At 31.9% G+C, this 13,823-nt stretch overlaps 1 long non-coding RNA gene across 1 annotated transcript in view; it reads left to right on the forward strand.

The window, feature by feature from the left end:
- LOC127553438 (uncharacterized) overlaps positions 1 to 10,086 on the forward strand; it is a 62,830-nt gene extending 52,744 nt beyond the window's left edge. Inside the window, exon 5 of the long non-coding RNA XR_007951739.1 lies at positions 9,361 to 10,086. This is a non-coding gene — a long non-coding RNA (uncharacterized LOC127553438). The remainder of the gene's footprint in view (positions 1 to 9,360) is intronic.
- The last annotated feature ends 3,737 nt before the right edge of the window (positions 10,087 to 13,823 follow it).

Consider the following 13,823-nt stretch of genomic DNA (forward strand, 5'->3'; position numbering starts at 1 on the left):
ATTACTTCACAGTCAACCTAATGATGACCTCTTTGAACTTAGCTGGAATAATGCTTTGACAATAGCTACACAGTCGATCACAAGGCCCATTATTAAAGCTTTTTCTAGTTTCATAGAGCCTGAAAGAGTTTTTACTTCTCTGAATGAGTTCTATCAAGCTAGGAAAAGTCTTAGCTACAGGCCCCAGGATTGGGGCTTCTGTATGGCGTATAGTCAATGACTCATAATCACATTTTGAGTTATTAGAATAGGACTATGATATAGAAAAGTCAAGTTAGACTATTGCAAGAGCTACCAATTTTTGAGGCTTTATTTTTTTGATTTGCTTTCCCTCTATATTCACTTTTTTGTTATGGTATGGGTTTTACCTTTGAAAGATTTGACTTTTTAAAAAGAGATTTAGATAGTGTTGATTAAAAATATGCCAAAATGTAGATGTAATAAAAATCATTTTATGTTATAATTAGAAAAAAATAAACAAATATATACAATGGCTTTGGCAATGAAGTTCAAAAATGATTTATTTTATTGTCCTCAAAAATTTGTATGGAAATTAACTATTGACTTGTAAAAATAAAGGCAAATATCTCATATTTCATATGTGAATAATAAAATTATATTAATTTGATATTAATTTAAATTCAAATAATTTTAATTATTCTCTCTGTCCCTCTTTTTAGTCTCCCTAACTCTACTATTTATTTAATTTATGGAATAAAAAATAAATCAGAGGATCAATAATTTATAGCAAGAAGGAATATTATCTGTCATTTAATCCTACTTCCTAATTTTAGAGATGAAGAATTGAAATGCAGAAAAATTAGGTGATTTATTCAAGGTGAGAGATTAAGTGACTGAATTAAGATTTAAATTCAGAACCTCTAATGCTCTTACACTCTGGTTAGGAACCATTCAGTATTATTATTTTGTTTTTGTGAGGCACCTGGAGTTAAGTAACTTGCCCAGGATCACACAGCTAGTAAGTGTTAAATGTCTGAGGACAGATTTAAACTCAGGTCCTCCTGACTTCACTATACTTCTCTATCTGCTGCATCATCTAGCTGCCCCCATTCATTCATTATATTTTTTTTGTTTCATTGTATGTTAATATATTTTATTAATGTTAAAATCTGAATAAGTTAATTTTGTAAGATGATATAAAAAATACGGAATGTCAAATAATAGGATCTAAAGACAATTTAAAAATTATAAGATGTTTTAGCATCTAAAATTTCAGTCTTATGATAATAGCCAGACATAAGATTACTATGAAACTTATGAGCAAATATCTGATAAAAACAATTCATATGTAGAGAAATCTGATGGAAAAAATTGATAAGATCATCAAATTAAATAAATATAGACTTCAGTATTAGATTACATCAATTCAAATGTGAAACTATGAAAATAGTAAAAAAAAGTATTTTGAAAAACATGATTCAGGAATAAGACATCAAAGATATCAAAAGATTTGTGTATTGTATATAAATTTAATGTATATTTATACACACACACACACACATATCATTAATAATTCCTTCGTTATTGGATACTTATCCAGAATAATTTTCAAAAGATCTCTCTGTTTAATAAGGCAGCTGATTTGTTGAAATTAAGATAAAAATCAATAGTAAAATAAATGGAAGAATAAAAATGAGATGAAAGTGTGGCATATAATTGAAACAATGCAATTTTAAAAGACTATGACATTAGATAATGGAAAATAGGTTTAAAAACACATATAGACTAAGGAAATTTAGCCAAATAATCAACTTGACAAGAAGACTAAAACAACTTTGAATGCAATACAGCCAACAAAAACTTGATTTTGCCACATGAAGAAATATAACAAAGCAGGTTTAGAATAAAAAAATACAATTTATAACATTTAGTTTAGAAATATAATATATGAACTTTATTGTTTTGGAAAACAGAAAAACGTAAAAGAAAGAAAATTAGATTTAAAGAAAGTTTGGTTGGAGACCTAAGGAGTTATCTTGGGTGAACTTCAAGATAAAACAGGAAATAAGATAATATAATATTTCTTTAAAAAAAGGAAAGACCTATACAAATGTTTATAACAAGTTCTACTCACTATGAATGACACATAAAAATGCCACATTTAGTCAATAATGTTGAAATAGCAGAAAGAATGACTAGATGACTATTTGATTGTTAATGTCAATGTAAGCATGAAAAAGGTAGGTGTGTTTTCATGAAAGGTACTCACTATAGTCATGGAGAATAAGCATAAAACCTTGGATAAAGAGGGACTTTATAATAGATTCTTATGTCCTCAAGTATCTTCTCTTAAAATATGAAACCATTGATTTTATCACACCCTAGAATAATGCAGAGGCTTCTAAATTAGTCCAATAAATATCAAATGAATTTTCCACAGAGAAAAAAATTAACAAAGAAACAAAATGGATATAATTTGAATTTAGATTTTTTTTTATTCAAAAAGTATATGAAGAATTCCTAGTCTCTAAACTGATTTGCCGTTGGCTGAACAATCCAAAGACCTGGAATGTGTGTGTATTTATATATATATATAATTACACACACACACACACACATACACACACACACACACACACACACACACATATATATATATATATATATATATATATTTTTTTTTTTTTTTGCTGAAGCCATTGGGGTTAAGTGACTTGTCTAGAGTCACACACAACTAGGAAGTGTTAAGTGTCTGAAGGCAGATTTGTACTCAGTCCTCCTGACTTCAGAACTGGTGCTTTATCCTTGCTGTCCCAAATATAAGCATAAGCACGCGTGCACGTGCACATACACACACACACACACACACTTACTTATGGGTTGATTTTTGATTTAATTAGTTAGGAAAATAGGAAAATAACCAATATTCTTCTGAGGATTTTGTATGGCTATGAAGCATAGACTACCATTCTGAAGAATGAAGTTGAAGATCAAACTAAAAGCAATGCATGTCCCTCTGTACACTTGTATGCTGTAAAATAATACTAATCAATTTTGAAAGTGGAACAATGCAAACAATATCATTAGAGATGTGTATGAATGGAAAAGAAGATAGGCTACAGAATGAGAATTATTAATGGACAGCCCATCTGCTCTTTTAATAAATGCTGAGAACTATAAAAAGGTATTTAGAATGTCAATTGGATCCAAAATGGTAGATTTCCAGGATAATATGAGTAAGATATTAGAAAGTGTGAGAGCAATTAAATATCTGCATCATTAGCAGTTAGAACTTAGGCTGATAAGATCACAGAGCTGTGGAACAATTGGCAAAGTGACTCTTTAACTTTGGAAGTGATTTACGTTTTTTACTATTTCATTTTGGAGGAAGAAAGTTTGTGTTTGAAAATTATATTTTTTCTGTATATCAGTTGAATACTACTACTCTCTGCCCCTTCTTTTTCAATATAAATACATAGATATAAGTATATAGATTTCTTCCCCCTGTCATGGAAAATTTCTCCCTCCCTCCCTTTCTCTCTCTCTCCTCTCTCTCCTGTTCTCTTTCTTTCTTTTGTTCTCTCTCTCTCTTTCTCTTGTTCTTTCTCTCTCTTTTTCCTTCTCCCTCTCTCTCCCTATCTAATTATCTATCATTCTGTGTGATTGTCTATCTATGTAGTTATCTATTTATGATTCTATCAGTGAAAGAACCCTAGGAGGAAGTTCACCTATTAGTCCAGACCAAAATTTCATTATAATTTATAATTTTATAGAATTGCCTAGGTATGAAATGATAATTGATTCATAATAATAAAAAATAATAATAAGCTTAGGATTACACAGAAAAAATATGGGTTAAAAGTGAATTTTGAATCCAGGCCTTCCAGACTCTGAAGGTGAGTTTCTTTTCTACGTCACAGTTCTACTCAGTGATTATGAAAATTCACCTACATAAATCAATGCTAGGGCAATTTTTCTATAGTTAAAAATAATATAATAATGTCCCAGAATTTGGTCTCTTTATGTACTTATTCCATGTTGGATAAAAGCATGGAATGTAAAACATGTAAAAAAAAATGTAAAACATAAAGGATTTCTATATCCTTTAAGGAGAGGAAGTATGTGAGCAATAGATAGATTGCTTAATACCTGTAATACAGGAATACTTGTATTCAAATTTCATCCCTGGTAGTCCATGTGACTTCATGGGCCTTAGGTTTTGCCCCATAACTTACCTAATAAGTATTAGGCAAGTAGTGGTCATCACTGCTAAAGAGAGTTCCTTCAGTAAGTGCCATACATAGCTTGACAAAATCATTCATGTTTATGTACGTTCTCAATACATCATTGTTCTTTACTAGATTTTTAAGTCTGTCAAGGGCAGAAACTGCCTGTGATTTATTTTGTCTAGAGCTGCATGCAAAATAGCCTTAAGGAAGAAAGGCTTTGCTTGATGATTGTATAAGATATACCTACAGCACTGTTTTCACAAGTTTATTAAGTATAATGCTTCTGTGTCTCTTAAATGCCATTAAATGATTATTTTCTTAATTTAACTAGGAACAATCTTTATGGAAATTCATTTCATGTCATGTCATGAGATCTTTAATGCATTTCAATCTGTGATGGTATAATAACAACTTACAACATGATTGCAGATACATTGATATAGTTCGTGATGTTCTCTTGAGCAGATAAAATACCTTTTTTGATTCCAGCTGAGTGGAAAGGTATTGATGAAAAATAAATGTTTTACATGATATTCTGACATGTTTGAGGCTATGCCTTATTAAAAGGGGGGAAACAAGGGAGAATGATTTTAACTAATACATTGTTTATGACCCTGAGTAAGTCACTTAAACTATCTGACTCAGTTTTCTCATCTGTGAAATAGGGATAATAATAGCATCTGCATCTTTTGTGAGGATAAAACTAGAAAATATGTAAAACATCATTTTGAAATTTTAAAGTACTATAAAAATACTAGATATTTTTTTAATGCTAGCTACAATTTCTTCTTGAATTGGCAGTAGTGTGGGCTGAGATGTTAAAAAAATACCCTAAGTTGAATTAAATATAACAAAAATGGAACAATATTATAAAACTAATGATACCATCTCCAAAGGGCTATATTACATAACCAATTACAAGCATAAGATTTATTTCAGAGAAACAGAAAATATTTTAAAGAAAAATAATAGGAAAAAAGTAGAAATATAAAGGCTTTAGAAGTACTTTAACTTGCAATGTAAAGTATATACCATTAAAAACAATTTCTTCTTCTTTAAAAAATAGAAAAGGAGATCTTTATAAAAGACTAAATAAAAAAGACCTGAAAGTAAAGGAACATAATCCCAACACCTTGAATTACTAGAAGAAGAACTCATTAATTTCTAAGAAATTCAGAAAGCTTTATTTTTTTTCACAAAATAGGTTATATCAAATTATTCTTTCATGTGCCATGATAAGGGCAACTAGGTCACACAATGATTAGTACCCAGGGCTTGGAGTGAGGAAGACCTGAGTTCAAATCTATCTTCAGATACCTACTAGCTGTGAGACCTTGAGTAAATCACTTAGCCCATTTGTGTCATTTTCTCATCATTCAAACGATTTAGTGAAGGAAATGTCAAGTTACTACAGGATTTTTGCCAATAAAGCCCCAACTGGTATCATGAAGAGTCAGTACTAACTAAAATAACTAAACAACATTAAATTTGATAAGTTTCTAATGTGGCCTGACCTAAATAAAAAAGATCACAATAATTTTAAAAAATAAAATATAGTTAAAGGTCATACCTTACAATAATATGGGGAGAAACTTTCCAAATAATTTGTAGAGAATACAAAAGACAAAATGGACAGTTTATATTATATAAATTCAATTTTTTCATATAAAATCTTTGTCTTTATGATAATACAATATTAAAAAATTCTAGGAAATTGACATATTTGACAAAGAATCAACATATAGATAGGGAATGATCAAACTAATGTGGAAAATTATCTCAAAAGAAAAAAATGCTGCTTACCAACAACCATTTGAAAAATGTTTCAATTACTATTAATAAGGGGAATAAAAATGAAATAACTGAATATCACTTCATACTAATCAAATTGGTAAAAGTAATAATAGATGGAAATATTCAGTGTTGGAGAGCCTACAGGAAATCAAATGCACAAAAAAGCATTAGAAGAACTGTGAAATGGTTTCACCATGCTGGGAAACAAAGTAACTAAAATGCTATTATACTTTGATGCAGAAATTTCACTAATATATATCATATAAATCAAAGGAAGTGATAAAAGATATATGTATATGTGTTATAGATAGAGTCAGAGACAGAGAGACAGAGAAGGAGAGAGACAGACAGAGATGGAAAAAGAAAAAGAACATTCTATTCCTATATTTATATTTACCAAAAATATTCAAATACTTATTTTTATAAATGCAAAAATCTAGGAAACAAAATAAATTTTATTAATGGAGTAATGACTAAAGAGTTGTGGCACATGAATGTAATGAAATACTATTGCTTCTTTAGAAATGACAAGAATTCAGAGCAACAGAGGAATATATATGAAGTGAAACAGAGCTAAGAATGTAGAACCAGTTAAAATATATACACAATCACTATAAAAATGTAAATTAAAATAAGACAAAGATATTTCACAAAGTATTTTAAATATAATGATCAGTCTTGGTTGCAGATGACTGATGATAAAATATGCCATATTACTCTTCATACAGAGGTGGCACATTCCAAGAGTGAAATGAACCATATGGTCCACATTGCATTAGTTGATTTGTTTTAACTTTATTGCATTTTTTTTAAAGGAAAATTTCAGGATATCAGGGTAGGGAGGAGACATTTTGGTATAAAACTAAAAATCATTAATAAAACATTCTACTGTAGTCTTCAATAAATAATTCTTGAATACATAGTATGTATTTAGGTTCATATATCTGTGTCTCATGTTAAATATGAAAATGATACATTATATATTTACATATATAGTATCTCACATTTATAAAGTACTTTCATGTTTGTAAAGTAATTTCTTACTAACAACCTGTTAGTAAATTTTTTATTTCCACTTAATAGATGAGGTGAAATTATTCTCAGATTATTCTCAGATCAGTTAACTGATTTTATCAAAGGTCAAATATTTGAAAGTGTCAGAATAAGGATTCTTTCTGAATTCAGTATACATTACAGCATATCTTCTTTGTTTTATTTTGGTTGACTCAATGAGAGAGAGAGAGAGAAAGAGAAAGAGAGAGAGAGAGAGAGAGAGAGAGAGAGAGAGAGAGAGAGAGAAATAGAAAAGACCAGATAAGAACTTCAGTTGTGCTTCTGGTGTACAAATTTACTGTTGTATTGCTCAAATTGATTACTTGTTAATCCATGAAGATATTTTTAAAGTTTATACTTTCACATAGAGAGATAATTTCTTATAGACTTCACTATATCATCTAGGGTCTGCCACATTGTTTTGTTTTTTTCTGGGTCTAGATAATATAACAGTGAAAAATGCCTCTAAAGGAACTTATTCTATTGATTACACACACACAAACACACACACACACAAACACACACACACACACACACACACACGCACGCACGCACGCACACACACACACCAACCATTTTTTTCCTAACCTTCAATTTTAGAAAATTGTTTAGGGACATTAAACACTAAATGACTTGCTTATGGTCACAGTATATCATGATTTGAATGAAAGTCTTCCAGACTCCAAGTTTGTGCCTATATCTACCTACTTTCCCATAAGCATATTCTAAGATATGCACAGATTCATACATTCATCCATAAATTAAACTTAGGATTTTATTGATTTAAGGAAACCTTCCCTTCTTCAAGAAACATAGTTTATTTCCTTGGCATTCAAAACCCTTCATAAATTAGCTCTTTTACCTTTGCACACTTTATTCCTCAACACAAGGATTTTTTAGTCCAGTGCTAATTGCCTCCTATCCATTCCATGAACAAGATATTTTATTTCTTAGTTCTCCATATTTTTCTGACTATCCACCATGTCTGGAATTCTCCCTCCTTTACTCAGATTGCTGAATTTTCTGACTTTCTTCAATTCCCAATCTAAATTCTGCCTTACAGTCTGCCACAGTCAGTTTAATTCTAATTCCTTCTCTGTTAATTATTTCTTATTGATTCTTCACAAATCTTCTTTATTTATCTTGAATATATATATTTTTTCAAGATGTCTCCCCCATTAGAGTGTAATCTCCTTGAAGTCATTCATTGTTTGTTTTTGGTTTTTAGGGAGTTTTTTTTGCCAATTTTGTATTCCCAATACTTACCCCTGTGCCTGACACATTTTAGGTCCTTGGCAAATGCTAACGGATTGAATAAACAATCAATGCAAATTAAATATCTATTTTATAATTTAAACCCCCTAATTAACTAGAACTTTGATAGGGAAAGTGATTTACACAGTCACATAGCCAATAGTTTGCTTTGAACTTTCACACACTGCTCTCTTCTATACCAAAGCTATCTCATATATACACTTATAATGCTTTTAATACTACATATATGCATGCATATGCAGTAATAGTCACATACCCATAGTCATAGTCAGCATAAGTAATGTTCCACAGACTTTGCCTCCTTTTTGTTTATTTTCAATTACCTATCTTCAGAAATCTTTTATTGTCTTTTATTTGTTATTTTTAACAGAAAAAAAAGCAAATCTGTTTTGCTTTGTTTAGTTTTTTCCCCTGATTTGATATCAGTTTACACTCTAAAGTGCATTGGAGGAAATTATGAATGAAAAGATAATGCAGAGGCTTTCAACTGCCTTGATAAAACATGCACACTGCCAACATTTTTGTCACCAATAATTCTCCCATAAACATGGGTCTCTCCTCTCATTATGCAGGCTGTCATGCTTTATTGAACCACATAATTTCACCTAATTAAAATGAGCAGTATGAAGTTTTCTCCCCCACTACTTTTTTCTTTAGTTGGACAATTGCCAGTAATTATGTTTGGAGTACCCTAAGTGGACACCATATTAAATATTCATTTCAATGCTTCTCTCTACAGTCAAATATAGCCCCTGCTGCTTTTCCTTTTTGCATATTAATATTAATTTTATTTATATAATACAGCAGAGCGAATACTTTGTAAAATTCTCAAACTTGTTTAGAACATTAAAAGTGTTTGCTATTTTCAGAGTTGGGTATGAAGCATTTGGCTACCAACAAGATTAAAAAAATGATCTTCCACAAGACTCCCTAATGAATTTCTCATTGAATTCCTCATTTCTATAATTAATTCATTTGCTACTTCCAGGAATTTTTTTAGGCAGTTTGTCCCATTTGAAAATTTTATTTTTTCTCCTTTTTACCTTAGGGATAGAACAACAACAACATTAACAAAAAAAGAGAAACAAATGATTATTCAATGATCATATCAAACACACATGCTACAACTGAAAACTGTTGGCCAAACATTATTGGAGAAGGACAAAAAAAGACAGACACATTTAGGAACCAGTACAGGTGGCAATTAATGCATTTCCACTACAATGGTACTTGGAAACAAGCAAGAACTGATGAACAATACTTTGGGAGACCAAAGCAAGAAAATTTTCTTTTTAATGAAGAAATCCTGGTGTGTATCTGTGAGTATATGTGTGTGTGTAAAATATGATTGTGCACAATTCAGTAAAGCCTTTCAATGTAGCAAAGTTTAAAAAAAAAGTGTCACAAAAAGAGAAATTGACTCTGTTGCTGAAATTTTCTTCCCATTTATTTTCTCTTAGTGGAAACTTACTTAAAAAAATAAATATATAAAAGCACTAACACTGATAACTACTTCACAGGTATACCTGCAATAGGATGTCACATACTACATGATAAGTAATTAGAGCTGCAGGTTAGTTTCATATTAAAAGACAATATTTGTGTGAAAGGGTGCTACAACTTACCATATCAACACCTTCTAATTCCATTTGTTCACTTCCATTAGCAGGTCTTACCTTGTAGCTGAATTTCATTTTCAGATAACTTTAACAATCACACTGAATCCCATTTACAAAAATGGATAAGGGGGTGAGGAGAGAGGGAGAGAGACAGAGAGAGAGAGAGAGAGAGAAAGAGAGAGAGAGAGAGAGAGAGAGAGAGAGAGAGAGAGAGAGAGACAGACAGAGACAGGGAGAGAGAAAGAGAGAGAGAGAGAGAAAGAAAAAGAGAGAGAGAACTAGCTTACAAATAATCAAAAAATTGACATGAATATTAGCTGTCATCTGTTCCAAATGACAGCATGAGTGTGTATTCTAAAATATTAGACTTGCTGGGCTTGTGTCAGTATCCAAGATAACTGACTTTCAGTCGGTGCTGTAACCTGCTTTCATATGTACATTTTATTGTAATTGCTAATTTTGATCCTCAATATGAACTTTCAGAAACCTGATTCTGAAGAATATGTGATTTATGTCATTTTAAAAATGTATTTGGTAGGGCACCAACCTTTTTTATTTCAGTTTTGGTTTTGATTAGTGCCCCAGGATGTTTTTAGTCAGTATAATTTGCTCAATTGACCTCCATTTTGTTTGTTCTTGATTGAAAATCAATGATATTTTTGAAGAACATAGTCAAAGTACCCAATTGGACAAGATCTGTCTAGTATATTTCACTGGCTTGGAAACTGAAAAAAGAAACTATTATCTTAAAGAAGGAACAATAATATCTAGCAGTAAAATAAATAAGTATAGATGAACTTGATGATTTATACTATTAAATGAAGGTGAAATGTCTTACATCTGTAAATGAACTTTTTTTGGTTGTGTTGTTATTGGATAACATGTCTACTGTTTTCACACCCTAATGAAAAGCAGATTTTAATGGCAGTTTTGAACCATCCCCAAAGTATTAGATATTCAGATTTTTTTTGGTTGTTGTTGTTGTGTCTACTTCTGAAACTGCCAATGGCATAATGCTGAGATTAATTATTTCCTGCTTCATCTGTTCCATAAAACAGCAAGAAACATGTTTCGTAATTGGCAAAATTGCTTTGTTTTATGATAGCATTCTTACACTGTAATATTTGATTGCTTTGACAATGATAAAATTAATTTCCCATTGTTTGGGGGAGACCAATGCTCTATAAGTTATGTGTCCCATATGGTTGTTACATTTTTATTAGTCCTCTATGTTGAATCAGATCTAAACTCACAATTGTCTTTCATAGAGCCTTAGTAATACTTTAATGGATTTTCAACTTAATAAAATTGGGGTAGAGCACAAGAAAGAGTAATTTGACAGGAGTTTGTAGCAGACAGATATAGTAATTGCCAGAGAAACAAAATATTCATTTATTAAACCAACAAACATCCATTAAGTGCCCATTGTGTAAAAAATATTGAGCTAGGCATTGGGAGAGAGAAAACTTTAAGTAAAACTCATATCCTGATATTATGGAGTAGAAAGTGATACGGAAACAATAATAACTATATGCATAGTTAAAATGGGTGTTTCTGCAAAGCTTTTGATCTCTTCAGGGAGCCAAAGGGACCAGGAGAAAGTTCCCATTAGGAGAGAGAGAGCCAGTGAGACACTGAGAAATTAAAATGTCTGGTTCCTCTCTAAGACAGAAAGAGAGAGAAGGCAGTCTGAAAAGATCAGGACATGGTTATAGAAAGCGTTCTTGGCCATTTTTCCTTTTGTTGTACTGGAGAGATTCTAGCTTATTTTGTAGGGTACCTGGAACATTATGGATTATGGATCACCATTTGGGAAAAGGGATGCTAATCTCTTTGCTAGTCATCGAAAACTGACTTGGGGAATGATACCACAGCTGCTCCAGCACAAATGACTGTATACCCGTGGCGGGGAGCAGAGGAGGAGGAGCTGAGGGTGTGACCAGAATTCCCCAAATATATACCACCCATATATCCAGACAACTGAGATCAATGCAAGTGGAGGTTACTCTGAAGCAGCAGGGATTGGCAGCTATTCAAAATTGTGTTGGCTAAGATAAAAGGAAAGTCAATTCTCTTCCACCTCCCTTTGCCTGCTTTCCCTTTGGTAGAGTAGTTGATCCTGAGAAAGTTTCCAGACATGCAACCCCTTCCTTAATCTTTCCCATGACCTGTGGGGATTGGTAGTGCAAAACTACTCCTTTGACAATCCAAATGTCTACTAGGTAATAAAGAGAAATTAAGGAGTTGATTAGAAAAGGACCTTGTGAAGGAATGTTTACTTTTTTTTTTTCATTACATTTGCTAAACTATATTAGTATTCTAAATTGAATTTGTTGTCATATAAATGTGAGAAGTCATTTAACTGAGACATTATATAAAGGGCTATAAATTAGAATAATATAGTGGCTAGCCAAAGCTAATTTTTACTGAGCACTTACTACATGTCAGGCAATTACTAAGACCTGGAGATACAAAAATTAAGAAAAGAGGATGTTCTCTAAGCTTAAGGAAATTACAGTTTAAAGGAGAACATAATATAAAGAGAAAATAGAAATCAAGGTGGAAGGAACACCTAGTGTGGAGGAGAATCAGAAAGGAGACTGAGCTGGGAGGGAAGTGAGAAATACAGTTAGGATTTCTAATGCTATAAAAGTTCCTGAAAAGGAATAACCAATCATCAAATCAGCCTTAGGGTATTGTCTTCCTCATCTGGGAAAGTTGACAAGTTTGGAGGTGAAAAAACACTGAAGAATGAATCAGAAGGGAAGTAAGTAGCGTAAGGTAGGCTTCTGATAACATGGAGGTAAATACACTATTAGGACCTTCTGTTGATATCATTGCCTAACTGATATTTTTCATCTTGAAAAAAAAATAATCATTCAAAGATTCTGGGCTCAGTAGTAGGGATATGTTTGGGTAGGTGAAGTAAAGTAACTACTAAACTAGAAGCTCTAGGAATAACACTCAAATGGTTGACAACTGAAACATTAAACTGTCTCAGTAGATAATTAATATATCACAATATGGAAGATGAGCAGCTAGGCAGAATAGTTTCTAGAGCAATACACTTCAAATCAGAAAGATTCATCTTCATGAATTCAAAACTGACCTCAAAGACTTACTAACTGTGTGGTCCTATTCAAGTCACTTAACTCTCTTTGTCTTAGTTCCTCATCTATAAAATGATCTGGAACAGGACAATGGCAAACATCTCTAGTATCTTTGCCAAGAAAGCCACAAAATAGTGTCACAAAAAGAATAAGAAAGAAGATGATATACAGAATAACTTGGTATTTGCTTATTACCTCTATGATCCTGAACAAGTTACCTAACCTGTTTGCCTCAGTTTCCTTATAAGTGACCTGGAGATAATAATAGTACCTGATACCTGGGGTTATTATGAAAATGAGATAAGATCATTGCAAAGTGCTTGCTATAGTGCCTGGCTTATAGTAACTGCTGTATAAATTTTAACTGTTGTTTTGTTTTACAGGAAATAGCATGAACAATGTCAAAGAAGCAGAAACATCTACTGCAAATTTTGTGGCAGTTTGGATGAAACATAAATTGCAAAGAGTAAATTAATATTAGATTAAAAGAAAATGGGACCAGATTTGTACAGTATAAAACTAGGCTATTCAAAAATGGCATGGTGTTCTTTCTAGACAGTAGAATGGATCTAGGAATATTTCCTTCTTCCTTCCCACCTTCCTCCCCATCTCCCTTTCTTCCTTTCTCTCCTCTTTCCCCTCTTAATTATTCCTCCTCCTCCTCCTCCTCCTCCTCTTTCTCCTCCTCCTCCTCCTCCTCCTCCTCCTCCTCCTCCTCTTCCTCCTCCTCCTCCTCTTCCTCCTTCTTCTTCTTTTTCCTTTCTTTCTTTGTTTCTTTCTTT

Source organism: Antechinus flavipes, chromosome 3, assembly GCF_016432865.1.
Source record: "Antechinus flavipes isolate AdamAnt ecotype Samford, QLD, Australia chromosome 3, AdamAnt_v2, whole genome shotgun sequence".
In the NCBI taxonomy this organism is placed as follows: domain Eukaryota; kingdom Metazoa; phylum Chordata; class Mammalia; order Dasyuromorphia; family Dasyuridae; genus Antechinus; species Antechinus flavipes.